The sequence below is a fragment of the Rhamphochromis longiceps genome, linkage group LG1 (genome assembly GCF_057381845.1).
Source record: "Rhamphochromis longiceps isolate RC_006_pf linkage group LG1, R_longiceps_female_GT1.1, whole genome shotgun sequence".
In the NCBI taxonomy this organism is placed as follows: Eukaryota; Metazoa; Chordata; class Actinopteri; order Cichliformes; family Cichlidae; genus Rhamphochromis; species Rhamphochromis longiceps.
The window spans coordinates 27124801-27141422 of NC_140557.1; positions in this window are offsets into that span (position 1 = coordinate 27124801).

A 16622-nucleotide genomic window follows, 5' to 3' on the forward strand; every position below is an offset into this window, starting at 1 on the left:
AAAACTCTGCTTTTCAGTCCTATGTTGACTTTTATTTCAGATTCAGTCTAGAGAGTGAACTTGGAGAGTCCTCAGCTATTGAAACAGCAATTTGCCCTGGATTCCTCTCACCACAATGGTAAGAATAGCAATATCAAGATTACCTGGTCCTGCCACCAGAACTCAGAGCTCTGGAGCCTGCTGGGTTATGGTGCGCATCCCAGGATCATCCAGGGATATGAAGAAAAATAAAATCTTATAACCATATCAAGCTTGCTGTCTGTCATGGGAAAATAAAACGCAGTGGCAGGTGGTCGTGATACTCAACATCCTGGATCTTCATGAGTTCCCTTCACTGGCCTTTTGATCCCAACCACCCAAGACACTTATTCCAGCTGCACATTGATTCCTGGGGCTGACAATCTGCTCCCCACTGTCGGCTCTGCACCTGATGCTGTAGTGCTTTTGTGCAATCCAAGTGAAGAGAAAAGCTGTATAGGTGTCATAAACCATTGGCTGGTACAGAATACACTGTCTACATTTCTGGTCCAGCCTCAGGGGAGCATCTAGACTTGGGGAGGGTAGCTATCAATGACTCAGCAGGATACTGCTGTTGGCCGGCAGGCTGCTGCCAATGCCAGTTTTTTACAACCTCACAATAAACGTGTGAGCACAAATATTATTGCAGACTCCATAATAAAAAATGCTTGAGTTAAAAGGCCTTGCACTCTCTGCTATCCTGGTGCCAAAGAATTTGACATTGCAGTGTCCCAGATATAATAAACTGCAACTGAGAAGTATACATGAATACGATTCATGTTGACACAAATGACAATATGCAACAGTCCTGAATACAGTCAATACATTAAAGAATACAGTATATATTTCTCAACCACTTCCCACTTCTGCCAAGTTGTGAATTGGAACATTTCAATAGGCCGCTTATCTGAGCTCCCAGCTCTCCTCTACTCATGTGTCTTAAAACAATATCAATTATTTGAACATCTTCTGGGGATGGGGAAAACTTTTTGGTAGAAAAGGTCTCCACCCATTTTATCTTCCAGATTATTAAGTTAAACAATCCTTTCAGATGTTCCTCAGAGACATGAGGTAGACCATCCTATACCGTTTATGATTTTAAATGACCAATCTATTAAAAAAAACACAGTTTGGTGTAATTGAGACACGTCGGGTCCAGAGGTTGTTATTGTTGCACAACACACCACATTCCACACACCTTACAACACTCCCCAATCCCTGCTTCCGCGTGGGCGGGTCGTGATTGCGGATGCTGTGCAGGTGCATGACCCCGCAGACCACGCCCCACCACACACAGGTTACAGCGTTTCTCTTTGGAGTTGTAACAAACAAAGACATTTTCAACATACCTATGAAAATCTCTTATACCGGTACATATTCTATTATATTTGCAAAACAAAATCTAGAGCATGTAGCTTGACATCCTGAAGATGAATTACTTTATAACTTGTCACTAAAGACTCTATTTTAAAGAAAATCATACACTTTAAAGACTCCATTAAAAGTGGCCTCTTATGATTAGGTATTCGTATTTGCCAGACCTACTACTACAAACTGCTGTTTGTTTATTTACTATTTTCAGTGCTGACAATTCATCTCTTGCCCTATTGGGATAACTTCAGTCACAGTTTTGTAATATATTGAATTTATTTCTTTGAAAATTGATGTTTGATGTCTAATAATAACAGTCCATAAATATTAAACAGTGACTTCAAGTCTTTTTCTGCCTCTTGAGAGCCCCTGTAAAGATTGACTGAAATAACTGCACAATTCGTTGATCAAGAAGTGGATTCAATTAAGGTCAGCTTACACTGACATCAAATAATCTTAAAGAATTTCTACTCAACTGCAATTGTAGCTTATTTCTCATTTGAGTTGTCTTAGCTTTAATGAGCCCACCATATCAAGCTCAAAATATTTTAGCTTATCAAACAGGCCAGAGAAATATTGTGCATTTGGGTCTTTTTTGGTCTTTTTCTATGTATTAAAAATGTGAAAAAGATGAAATAACACTTAGAAACACTGAGCACTAGAAACACCACTGATGTCAATTCCACCTCTGATGTTTTAAGTACATACACCTTTGTGTCTTTTAAATACATACCCATCATCTGGCTTTTTCCCGACTTTTCCTAGGTTTAGCTTATTCATCAGTTTACAAATATTTTTAGACCACCAAGGGCATATTTTTAAAAACTAAAACTAATGATTCTCTTAAATTGAACCTTGAATAGTTATTTTGTCAAGTTTGACCTATAATAATACAAAAAAAGGTGAAAATGGATAAATTAACCTCTCCAAGAAATGGCACATTTGCCATTGCAGATACTCTTGCAGGGTAGAGTAAATGCTACCCCCCTGGAGGAGGTTGTGGAATGTTTAATGACTAGATCTTTTTACATAATATTTCTTATTTTAGTGAAAACTACACTCTAAAAATCCACAATCCAAAAATGAAACTCTTTAAAATTAACATATATTAAAAAAACAAGAACAAAACTGAACAAAACAAGTTCAGTTCGCTGGTTGGTGTTGAACTCTGTGACTGATTTTATTACAGAAGCCAAGCAATCCCTCTGGCTAAACATACCAAAGACACTTATCAGTGGCTTCCTCAAAGACTACTGGTAAATTCCCCTTTTGCTGTCAGCAGTGAACTTGATCAGTCAGCTAAATGACTGTATTCTGCTCTATTTTACTAATTACTTTTAAACAAGTAAATTAGGAGAATCTACATATGGGTATTTTTAGCATGTCTGTAACTGTTCTGTACAGTGTTTTCTCTACTCAGATAACTTAAAGGTTTCTACCACTGATGGGCTGCTACCTCCCAGTTATTTGGCAGTCTTAGTGCTGTTGTAAGCTAATGTTACTATTCTTTTATAAACTTTATTAATTGTTGCTAGTTAATTTAGCTGAGCTAATGATACCAGCATTATACCCAGGTTTCATTGTATTCTGCATGCATAGAATATAAAATAAGATTCAAAGAAAATCCCCTATTTAGGAAATATAACTTCTGTTACAGCAGCTGGAAGGCTACTACTACAACTACTAGTATTGATGATAATAATAACAACAACAGCAATAATAATGATAATGATTAAACATTTTGAAACTCAACAAAGCTTTACAGAATTTTAAAATGTTAACATTAATGAATCTTGGTAGCCGACAAGCCACCCAGCACATATTGCACCCGACCCTTACAGCGCCACCTACGGGTGGTGGGCTTTGCCGGGCCACCAGACGCTCACCCTCGAGCACCCTCCCCAGATCGTGGATACAAGCGGTGGGAATGAGCTTTCTCTGAAGGGTGACTGGCCTCTCCCTTAGAGATAAGGTGAGACGTTCAACCATCCAGGAGGGGCTCAGAGTAGAGCCACTGCTCCTCCACATCGAAAGGAGCCAGTTGAGGTGGTTCAGGCATCTGGTAGGTATGCTTCCTGGCTGTCACCTAAGCGAGGTGTTCTGGGCATTTCCCACCCCGAGGAGGCCCCAGGGCAGGCCCAGGGCACGCTGGCGAGATTATATCTCTTTGTTGGCCTGGGAAAGCCTTGGTGTTCCCCCGGATAGGCTGGAGGAGGTGAGCAGGGAGAGGGAAGTCTGGGCTTCTCTGCTTCGGCTGCTGCTTTCCCGGGTCTGGATAAGCGGAAGAAGATGGATGGATGGATGGACGGATGGATAACAGTCAAGTGTATCTAGTTTGTAGCTAATCACAGAACAAGCCTTCTTAATCAGTTTATTCAGTATGCTGGTGTCACCACCTCCAATGTTCCTCCTCCAGCAGACCACAAAAAAGTACATCGCACTCACTACAACTGAGTCATAGAAAATCTCCAACATTTAGATGCACAAAGCTGAGAAAATCTCAGCTGCAGGAAATAGAGCCCATTCATTCCATTTTTGTATACAGCCTCTGTGCTTGTCCCCCAGTTCAGCCTGTTTTTTCAGTGTGGATACTTGTTCACATTAAGAAGCAGCAGATTTTTTTCAAGCATCTGTACTGACATACAGTTGCATGGTAGCTGTCATCTTATATTCATGTAATACTGATTCAAGGAAATTATTGAGTAATAACAGCAACTTAGAGTAGCTAAACTCTAAAATAGAAAAGACCCATCAAACTTTAAATATTAAGTGAACTTGATTCAATTCATTGCAATGAATTATCCCAGCTTTTGATTGTTACATGTTTTGACTGCAACTTCAGTTTTCTTGTTCAATTACAATATTCTTCGAGGTTAACAATACAATTCTCCCTTGAAAGGCATGAATTGTTATCTTAAAACTACAGATGTTCTTTCTGACTAGCAGTAAAAGCTTTACTATGCCAGTTTTAGGATCTTTTACATAGGTAGCATATTCACTAACCCTTAGTGTTTGAAGAAAAGCATTTTAAGTAGCAGTTATGAATTCAGAAGTGGTTCATATACTGTTGGTAATTCTAATACTGAAACATTTCCAATTTCCTTCCATCTTTCTAAAATATGACACTTAAATGGAGTAGCTGAATTAAGAAACTTAATTTTCTGTGAGGCAAATAACCTTTTGCTATAGCATTCTTCTGTGTCAAAAATCCTCATTATACAGACAGACAAAAATATATAAATATATTAGGGCAAATATAGGGTGAAGTTTGTTGGACTGATAATTTTTTACTTGCTGCCAATGGCAAATATTCATTTTTGAAACTTTATTGTGATAAAAACATTAAAACCCAAAAATATACAGTTTTTTTTTAATCTAAGATATATGTCATACTTTCACTACCATAATAGAGAGTGAATTGGGCAATTTAAATATCAATATGTTTAATATGCTGTCATAAAAGCTAACAGCTAAAAATTTCTAGTTACAAATATCTGCTTTTTTTTTATTTTTTCCCCTTACACTTGAGATATCCTTTTAAAAGAATTGTTTTTCTTTTTATTATTAGTCTGGTTACTTCACTGCCCCATTGAAGTTATGGCTCATTTTCTTTTTAGCAGAATTATGTTTGTGTTGAACGTGTTCTTTTTATTTGCTGTTTGATTTAAGTTGTGTTTGTATTTCTTTCATGTGTTTTAGAAAATTAAAGCTCTTCCTTAAGTTTTGAATAAATAAATGAAGATGGTAATATGCAGGTGACTGAACTGGAGAAGTGGTTAAACATGGATGGATAGATATCCAGTAATATGGAGTATAATAATTTTTATAACCTTCTTATCTCTGTGTTTTAGTTCAGTGTTGTACCCTTCCACCATCCACTCAATGTGGATAATTCATAAAGTCCAATGAATTATCTACATTATGTTCCCTCCACCTACAATTCGTCTGCACTGTGTTGTTTTACATAGAGTATGTTGTATTACAAGCAAATTGCTAAAGCCCAAGAAGGCCAAGGAGAATGGAGAAGCATGTTCTTGTGCTCTGAAAAAATGATGAACACTGAAGTATTTTACTGAGAGGTCAGGACTTATTAGGAATTAAAAAATAGAAACGCATCTTTTAAATGATTTAATGAAATGATAAGAGGTCTGCATGAATAGTGCTGGGATGATGACCTCCCTGGCTAAACTTCTAATACAAAGCTTTGTTGACCACTGAGCAGATACAATAAAAAAGACGTGGTAAATACACATGCAGCAAACAGCTCAAGATTAACAGATGTTGATCAGAAAGACTTCACAGGATAAATCCCTTTCAATGCAGTGTGACCAGCAGAAAAATATGTAATCACAAGAGCAAGAATTTACCAAGTGACACTGTATCATACTGTAAGCGCTCATATCTCGCCCCCGTGTTTACACGTCAGATTAGCCCATTATAAATTCAAAGTTCGTTTTGTTTTATTCCAACTATTTTTGAAGTTTAGTAAAAGATAAAAGAAGTTGGTATGTTTTGACAAAAAAGATGATCACCCCTGACTTTAACAAGGCCAAGAGTTTAACCTCATAGTTTGTAAAGCCAAGTTAAACTGTGATTTCAGTGAAGTTTCAAAAACGCAGCCTAGCCCAGCTGTCACAGGGCAGGTGAGGTACAGACTGGACAGGTCGCTGGTCTCACTATGCTCAAAAAGACAATGAAAAACACACAGCTTAGGAAAAAAATACTGTTCGTATGGATGAGGCTGTACAGAGACTTGAATGGAACCTTTAGGATATGACCATCCTGAATCTGTAATTTGTCCCCTAACACTTCTGGCAAGGTTGCTTCCATGTGGTCAGGTGTGCAGGGGCTTGACCGGTCGATGTTGAGCTTCCTTGCACACTAAGGAGTCTGGCACTCGGGTCAGTGGTAATGGCTGCAGCCAGATGGTACCTATCCACTTGGGACGAAGGACACAGACATGCTGGTCACAGTTTAACTTTGGAGGTTGCATATTCTAGCATTATTTAATGGCTGATTACATGCATCATTTATCACAATTATGTCTTGATATAAGTTTGATGCAAAACACAGCAGAGGCTTGCTGCATATTCAAACTTTGCCCTCTCTTGTCTAATCAACCCCAAAGAGGGCAGCGAGGGAAAAATGGCAGAAAAACACACAGATGCAAATAAAAAAAGCAACAATAAGAGTTTGATTATAGAATAATTTGGTTCTCAAAGCAGCAAGGACAAGTGCATGCTGAAGAGGGATTTAAAGAAAAAGATCTCTATGAAAGTCAATGATGCATCTCACACAAATCGATTTTTCTTTTTAATTGAAGGATAATGGGATTGCTCTTTTGCTAAAGAAAAAAAAAAGGTTTATCTTAGTGCTGTCAAAATTATCGCGTTAATTGTTAAGATCAACGCGAAATGTTTAATGCATTAAAAAAATTTAACGCTGATTTTGTTTTTTTATTAATTTCCTGTAATCTAAGACCTTTAAATTCATGAGCACCTCTGGAGGAGGGGGCAACAGTGTGCTATGCTGGCGTTTGGCCTGACAGAAATGATTAGAAGAAGAAGAAGAAGTGACACCATGCTACTATCTAGCTAACACACGCAAGCATGGACGAGGGCGGACTTTTGGGTGGAAAGTTTCTCTTTAAGAAGTTGCCTGATGGCTTGTTGGTAGTGATGGGTCGTTCGCGAACGAAATGGCTCTTAGAGCCGGCTCTTTGACGTGAACGACGCGAGCCGGCTCCTTATCGCGAGCCGTCACGTGGGTTTTTTTTTTTTCTTTCTCTCAGCCTCTCTCTCGCACTTGTTTTCCGCTTCACTCTGCACGCGAGCCTTGTGCTTTACGCTGGGCAGAGGGGGGAGGGGCGGTAGTTACACTCAGTAGCACAGGAACAGAGCCAGAGAGAGAGAAAGAGAGGCAGGGACAACAACATTAGAAAGGTATAGTAATCATCCACAACTATTTTCGGTTGCAGATGATAAAGGATTGAGAACGTTTATTCATGCAGGTCCATATGACAGAGAATATGCATGTTCTTTTAGTTTTCATATTATAATTTATATTTAATTGTGTTGTGGTTTGCAGTGTTTTGTGTTCTTTTCACTTTAAATTTGTGAAAGGAAAAAGCTGAAAATTTAAATAGTTAAAACTTGAAATGTGAATAGTTGATTTTTGTATTATATGATTTATTTATTACATTTTATGTGGAGTGAATAAATAAAAGTATATTTACGGTGGCCCCTAGAGACAAAGCACATACAAACTTCAAATCACGTACGAACTCTGAAGCATGTACAAACTCCAAAACACGTACAAACTCCAAAACACGTAAAAACTCCAAAAACACGTAAAAACACGTACAAACTCCGAAGCACGTAAAAACTCAGAAGCATATAAAAACTCAGAAGCACATAAAAACTCAAAACACGTACAAAAGACAACAGAAGTGCTCCAGGATGCTGGGCGCAGTGTTGAGCCTTTGTTATCTTGTGGCTACACAAGCCAGCAAGTACCAACGACCGGATTTGGTGTGTGGTAATAACAGGTAAATGAACTTTTTTTTAAATTATTTGAATATATATATGAGTACCTGTGTATAAATATACAAACAATACACGCATGCTTTCAATTGTGTAATTTAAGTGATCTAGTAGCTCTGCTTTGGAAGTTCAGTTCATGCTAGAAATGTGTTTTGGAGTTTGTACGTGTTTTGTCTCTAGGGGCCACCGCATATATTTATATATAAACATATATAAATAAAACCACTTGTTTTTACGTTAGTAATTCCTTTTGTGCATAATTTTATATTATTGTTAATAATAAATTAATTAAAGCAACAAAACAACCTGAAGAGCCGGTTCGGAGCCGAAAGAGCCGGCTCTTTTTAGTGAGCCGAACCGAAAGAGCCGGATCTCTAAAAAGAGCCGGAAATCCCATCACTACTTGTTGGACAAAACGAGAGTAAGATGCACAATTTGCAACGCTGAATTCAAGTACCACAGAAGCAGTTCATCACTGGCGTATCACCTGAGAGCAAAACACCCAACTGAATCCACCTCTACGGGACCTCGCCAGTCTACGCTTCAGGAGTATGGTGCTTGTGGACGAATAACAAAAAATGTGAGAGAAAAATTAACCAATTCCTTGGTTGTTTGGATAGCTAAAAACTGCCGACCAGTTAGCATAGTAGAAGATGATGAACTGAGAGAAGTCATTCGTGCTGCATCAGGAGATGAGTGTTACAATCTGCCCTCGAGAGGAACCATTGTGTCGAGACTGCACACATTGTATGGGGACCAGAGGGCTCAGCAGTCCAGCAAGCTTGTGCAAGTAAGGAATGTCGCTCTCACCGGAGACCACTGGACTTCGGTGAACAACGATAATTACTTAAAATATAAAGAATAAAAAAATGTAATTGGAGCCAGGCTATTAATAAAGTAATTGAGATTAATCGCAATTAATAACAGAAAATTGTGAGATTAGTTAGTTAATTTTTTTTAATCTATTGACAGCACTTTATCTACATTAAAACTAAACTACTACAGAATTACATAGTCCATAAGTAGTGAACATAAATGAGCCTCAAATCTTTTTAACAATAATAAGTATAATTCTCTAATCCAATGTACAAATTTCACCTAAAAGATGTTTTTAATGTGTGATTTTATTGTTTTTATGGAGTTCCGGGAAAAGTTTTGATAGAATTGCAGAAAATCTGAGTAATCCTGAGTTTTGAATACAGTCTCTTAAGCTGTAAACGCTGTAAGTATTAATTCCATGCTGTGATGTTTTTGGCTCATCAAAAGCATATTTTATGTATTTCAAATATGTGGGCCAGAAGCAGCCATCAACGAGGCTGTGGGGTCTGGCACTGTGTAGTTGCTAGAGCACCTCCTTTTTTTTTTTTTGCACTCTTCTTATGCAATGGAAATAAAGAAGACATTTTAAATATGTTGAAATGATATTCTGAAATGAGTCTGCAGCATTTTGTCAACACTTCATCCTGGGATATCACTTGGCCCTCCTGTGTAGTGTGCTGTGTGCACATTTGATAAAGTGCTTTCGCAATTTCTCATGCCTGTTAAAAAGCAGGTGCAAAGCAACAGTGATTTAAAAGCTGTCGAAAACAAAACTGAAGTCTCAGTGATTGCAGGGAAAGAGCATGCACAGCACTCATGGTGTATTAGAAAGCCTCAGTGAATTACTTCAAAACAAAACAAATAATACAACTTCTAATGAAGAAACAAGGTGATAATTGGATGAAATACCTGAGCGTTTAAAGCAAACAAAAAGGGATATTTAGTGAACTGCGAGTAAACTATATTGATTGCTTTCGTTTACACGTGTGCTTTAAGCTGTAAAATCTCTGGAGATTTTATTTGGTTGGAAAGCACAAAAACACATATTCTGCCATTGCTTACCAGGTCTGACATCAGACTCAGTACTTCAGTTTTAAACGTGGTTTATAACTACAGCTATAGTGTACTACACCTATGCGTGTGATGATACCGGATGTTTTTAAATGGATTCAGCTGTATTTTTCATTTTTCTTCCAAAGTGCACTGATGACTGAAAAGCTAAAGGTTCAAAAATTTTGTCAGTGATTGTGTTTTTTAGCTTGTGATTAACATGCAGAGCCTGTCACTGATGGTTAAATTAGGCTAGCATTTGAATTGAATGTTAATTTGCATGCGGATTTTAACACAACATAACAGTTCAAGCTGCACAACACCTTTGTGCTGTAAGGTAAATGCAGGTAGGCATTTAGTTTTTGAGAGTACCAGCTTAACAACACTTTGACCTTTAACCTCTTGGCCTGAAATTTCTGAACAGAACCTTTTTGTTCTTGGTAACTTATTGCATATACTCTTGATGTTGTGTTCACCGAAGTATGATAATGCATTAGTTAACAATGAACATTCTCATTTTTCTTCTTCAGTATATAGTGGCGAATATTAAACCTAGCAGATGTCAAACTTTGAGAATACCAGATTTGGATTTGCAAGCACCAAGGGAATGATGTGTTTGAGGGGTGCATTCACATTTTTGATTGGATTATGTAAAATAAAAATTGAATTCTAAATCCATTTGACTGAGACTAGGCGAAGGCTGTCCAGGGACGGAGACATCATTATGAATATTAATTGTTAATAATTATCCTTCTCCTCAGGGTAACTCGTTTTTCAGGACAGTGGAAGTTGATTTAGAGGGAAAAAAGAATGTTGGAGGTGGAGAGACGGCGGAAGAGCAAGAAAAATAAGCAGGAATGGGTGTGTTGGGTGGGGTGGAGTGAGGGGTAAATCTGCATCAGTATTTTAACTGACACCAACAGATTTTCTTTAAGTTGTCAAGAAAACTCTCTGTTGTATACATTTCTTAGTGACTTAAGGCATTAATATGAAATCCAGATTAGCGTCAGACCATCTGCTTTTCAATATTTGTATCCGCTCAGGGGATTTCATTTAACACCAACAGTGTAAAGAGAAGTTTCACATTTTACAAGTGGTGCTGTCTATATTGAAACTCAAAAAAATATTTCTTCGCTCGGTTCATTTCAGTTTTTCAGGCTTGATATTCTCAAACTTTTTTCAATTTGAGACTGTTGTCTTAGTACACAACCCCACCTCACTTGCTTTCAAAGATTGAGTTGATAAATATATACAGTATACAGGGCCAGGATTTCTTTGTTTTTTTGTTTTCTTACATATTTTTCACACTTTCAGTGTTTGACATCAGCAAACATGTTTTTAATATTAGATAGCCTGAGTTATCTTGCATTATTAAGGGGGGGGGGACTAAAAAACCTACCTTGCCCATGTGATAAAGGAAACACCTCCTAAACCTAGAAAGTACTTGTGTGTCAAACAGGACAAAAGAGAGACTTTAATAATACAAAGTGATTTATAAACACACAGAGGGCGAGACATTTTTGAGATATTTTAGCCTACTTCACTTTGTCAGAAAGGTTCTATTTAGCAGATTTCTGATTGAACAAGTGCAAAAACTAAGAAATTAGAAAAAGGGCCATTGCTTTTTCAATGCACTGTACATGCAAAACAAAAACTATTTAAATAATCAAAGTTTAACACAATCAAGTTGTTTTATAAGCACTCACATAAACAAACAATATACATAAAACATAATTTAGATATGAAAGAAGGGTGGAATGTGGTACATGGAAATAAAGATGGCAAGAGTTAAGCGTTAATGAAGGGTAGCTAAAGCCACCAAATGAACACAGTTAAACCGTGTTTGCCACAGGAGGAGCATTTTAACCTTTAACAGATGCTTAATTATGCATAAAAGCTGTATAATGGGAAACACAATCATAAACTGTCAGCAAGAAGACTCCCCCTTACCTAAACAAAGTCTCCTTTGTCTGCCTACCTTATATGTTGCTAAACACCAAAATATATTAGCTGTGAAAATTTTGTCTGTCATGGTGTGTGGTCAAGAAAGAGGTCAGGCAGTCCTTAAGGTAATTTACACTTTAGCCCTCCCACACTTAATGAAATGAAAATAACCTATACATACATTAATGATCAAAGGCATGAAAGACACAGGTTCTTTGAGACTTTCCAAATTCGTTTGCTGCTATCAACAAAACATCTTACAGATAGATTACATCATCTGTAAAGATTTACTCTTATCTGAAATAATCAGAAAACTAATGCAGTCCAAAGTGTTTTGAAAGCTTGGCCCAGTGACAAGTATGACTCCTAAAATAAATAGAAATAATAGAGAAACAGAGAAATAATAGAAAGTAGATATAAACTCCGGTATGTGTCCCATCTACTTCAAAAATAGCCAAAGCTTCACTTTTTCATTGCTTATTAGAAAATCAAGCTATGATTTAAAGACACTGGACGTCTCTCTATTGGTCTAAAAAAGTACATGAAGAAATGCAGATTCTGAACAAATCATTTACAGGTGAAACCAACACACGAAATCTTCAGTGTGCACACTGAGCAGTCCAAGTGTGAGCTGGACAGCCTTAAACATCCATATCCATATAAGACCTGCCTGAAATAGACCACTAATAATTTCACCATATTCCCCACTGCCTTTTGACAACCCCTTTTCAACGCCTTCCGGGGACTCCCTCCAGTGCCAAGAGATTTCAGTCACCACCACAGGGGATGGATGCTTTTCCCAGTAGCAAATTATTAGACCATAACCTCCATCATGGTATGTGAAGTGGCTGAAGGGAAAGGAAGCGAATATTTCTGATAGTCATAGAAACTTTGAGACCAGCTTCGAATTCTCCCCTGTGTCAGTCCCATTCTCTCTCAGTAATTTGTTTGTTTTTCTTTGTGTGTTTTTGTGAGCTAATTCTGTGATTAATCCAGAGTGGCATGAGAGCCGGAGACTCATCCCACTCTGGGATATGAATTATTCATATTATTATCAACTTACTAATTTCATGATATCTGGCGCTTGTCTTTCATACAAACTGCAGAGAAAATTTTGCTCTGCCTCCCAAAAGGTTTACAAACAGCAAGACGAGCCTGGAGCAAGTTATAGGTGAGGACAAACAGAGGCTTAAGTGCTGCATTCGCTTACAAAACTCTCCCCAGATATTATGAAAAAGGGTATTTAATAAGAGTAGACCAAGCTCAAAGTATCATCTAGTTAGAGACCGTGGGTTTTTGCAGTAACTGGAAATACAATTAAATAAAGCAGCATCGCAATCCTCTAAATATGTCATGTATTTAATTGGCCACTTTGGTTTCATGCAGTCCCCAAACAAGAAAATAATGCGGGAAAGCACAAGCAGTAAAGAAACTCGCCTGCTGCTAGTGTGTCAGTTTACCATGAAATACAACTTTCAAGCCAGAGTTTTGTCAACTTACAGAAAAGGATTTGTACTTCATTTTCTAAATCTATGTCAAAGAGTAGGACACACCAAAAAAAAGGACCTTGAGAATATTATGCACTGCAATAATTAGACCATGTTTTATCATGTGGCTGATCCTCCACCTCCCATGCATCTCACCTCCAGTGTTTCTGTTTTGACCTTGAACTAAAAACTGTCTGTATAAGAGAAACTTTCCCCAGAAATTGGGTTTTGAATCAATAGTTTTAAACTTTCAACCTCTTCACCTAATTATCTCTTTTTGCTCAAGTCTTTCTCTAGCTTAGCAAACTCTGTATCTTGGCACTTTGTACACAGTTGTTGGTTGCTGATAAAATAGTTGTTTGTGAGTTAATGAGCCCATGATTCTTTTTTTTTTCAGTTTTTTTGTAAGCTTGCCAGTTGTTATGAGATTGATTATTTACACACCAGTGCTGAATAGTTACTCAAAAAATAGACTCCAAATGCCTTGATTCATAAAATCTGTTTTAAAGTGAAAAGGGACTATGGTGTAGGCACTGAAAAGGTTAGACATTAATTGAAAGAATAATGTTATCCTTCAAAGTTTTGTTAAGGGATCATCCATTTGCAGCAATCAAAATCAATTTGTTGAGGTAATCTGGAGAAATATCACCCCGTGCTTACCTCCCACAAGTGGAACTGGTTTGATAGACACTTCCAATGTAGCATTTGGTCAAACTGTTCCCTTAACAGCTCAATAGGGTTACGATCCAATGACTGACTCAATTACAGGCAGAAAAAGAGTGGACTTTTTTGCCATCTTAATCTTTCCTCTTTTTCTTTTCCAGTCTTTTTTTTTTTTTTTTTTTTAAATTCTGCCTAGAAGGCCAACATCTCTTCTCTGTCGACAGGTATTTTTTGGGTGCCATTTACAGTTTTTCTCAAATGCTAAAACACATGTCACAAACGTTACCACCAGGTCCCCCAATGTCCAAACTCAACACCCTTCTCTAAAGCTACATAAACACAACCACACCTTCCCACTGCAAAACTCAAACTCCCACACCAAGAGAGCAGCTCGAAGCTGTCAAAACTGTAAACACTATACACAGCATTACACACTACAGCAAAACAATTGAAAACACAATGCTCAATTTGTGAGAAGGTTCTTTGGTTCATAACTGCCAATGCATATTTTAGAAACTATACAGTAACGGATCGTCGTAGATCTCTGCAGAGGATTAGGCATTTAGATTTGTGAGTTTCATATGAGTAGTATAAATCTATAGAAAATCCTGCATGTACGTACACTACTGTAACACAACTCAATGCAAAAACAGAATCTATTGCACACAACAGTAATCTTGAAAACATGAACAGGGTGTGAAGTTTTTTTATTTACGTTATTCACACCACACACACACCACAATCACTGTGCGGCATCATGTCGCTGAGCTGTTGCTCGCATCTCGTCCGTAATGATGGTGCGAGGTTGTCTTGCTCTCCCTCCTGGACCTTCTCCTCTCCCATGTTGGCCTTCTCCTCTTCCTCGTTGGTCGCTCCTCTTCCTCCTCTCATTTGAACTCCTCTTCCTCATTGGCCTGCTCCTCTTCTTCCAGGGCCAGCTCTTCTCCCTCCTCTGCATCAAATTCCTCTTCCCCTGACTCTGCCTTCATCCATTGTGTTTGTTTGGAACCTTCAGCATACTGTGCACTCTGAACTTGCTTTTACATGTGGGTACAGCATTAGCAACAAGTGTCTTCAATTTTGAGTCATTGTGTGTAGTGAATGATGCCAGGTGTGTTCCCTGTGTTCAAAGATTGGTGACTGTGGCAAGCATTTTGCATCACATGGGCTTTCATTTGAGGATATGAGCAGAGTTGTTTTGCAACATGTGTTTTAGCAAGGAAAAATGTGTTTAGATTTATGAGTACAGAGGGTTGTGTTTTGTGAATTGTGTCTTCATGTGACATGTGTTTATGGTACTGGAATATGGTGGCTACATTTAGTAAATGTGTTTAGACTACTGGTCATTTGGGTTACAGGATTGGCTTTTGTGTTTTAACATTTGAGAAAAACTGTAATCAAACTGCCAGTGAAGCATCTCTGTCTCACACTCAGAAATGAAGCACTATTCCTCTTAAACCAGGGATGGGCAATTAATTTTCCCACAGAGTCACATGAGAAAACAAACCTTTTGTTAAAGTAGCGAAAATTAATGCTCCAGTTACTCAAATTACTGGAATTTGTTCCTCTTTTAATAAGAATTCCCAACAACTGACAATTTTGTGGTATAGTATTGATAAGCAAATGGACCTTTCTACCAAAAACAAGACAATTTCTATGTGACCTAAGTGACTTTTGAGTGATAGTGTATGTGTTTTACAAATTAACAAGTATTAAATAATGCAGTGTCTTTGAATACATCGCCTACATACACTTAAAGACTACTTAGAAATGTTGTAATCTGTCATGTAACTAGAACCTGAAATGCCCTCCTTTCACCTTATTTGAAAAAAAGGAAAGTGGCCTGTATGCTGAAATGCTTTTAATCTGTCACACCATGACATGTATATGGGCCATGAAGAATTTATTATAGACCATTATTGTTATTATATTTATGTTACAAGTGACTCTTGTAACTCTTGGTTGGAATTGAAAAAAATAGAGGCAAAGTTGACACTTGGAAGTTAAGGGAGTTTTTTATGTTCAGGATACACAATTTTATTTAAATATATTACTGCAACTAGTAAATCTGCTCTCATCAACTTCCCTATCTTGTTCATTTATTTTTGTATAGAACACCTCTCTCGCATTGAGCCATAATACCAGATGTGGTGCAATAAAAATGGTGTGACCTTCACCTGTTGTATTAATAATTCACTTCTAAGTTCTTTTTTGTAGCGATTTTAGACTTTAAATAGCTGACGGATAAATTTCAAGGTGTACTCGACAAAAAAAAATGTGAGGCTTTCTGAACAATAACAGCTGGAATCTTCAGACATCTACACAAAAACAAACTTCAATCACTAAGCACAGAGGAGCAGTTTTATTCATTGCATGGCCTAGTCACAACAATTACACAAAAAGAGGACTTTAGCGCAAAGATGTGAAATGAAACACATAAAAAGAAGGACTGTTTATAAAGAATTAGGGGTTTGGATTGGCTTAAGCTTTTTTTTTTTTTTTTCTGCAAACCTGCCTAAAAAAGCCTTTTGTCAATGTAATCTCTAAAATGATGCAGTTTAGCCCCACTTTGTCAGTGAAGACATAATCAGGGTTTAAAATAAATTTGCACATTTATCCCAGGTTAAGACATTCAACATTCAAGTTGTTATTTATTTATTTAGTGTCCACATGCTTCAGTTCTTTTTGCTGTGTGAGTGTCTAAAGTTTTCTTTCTTTCACATTCAGG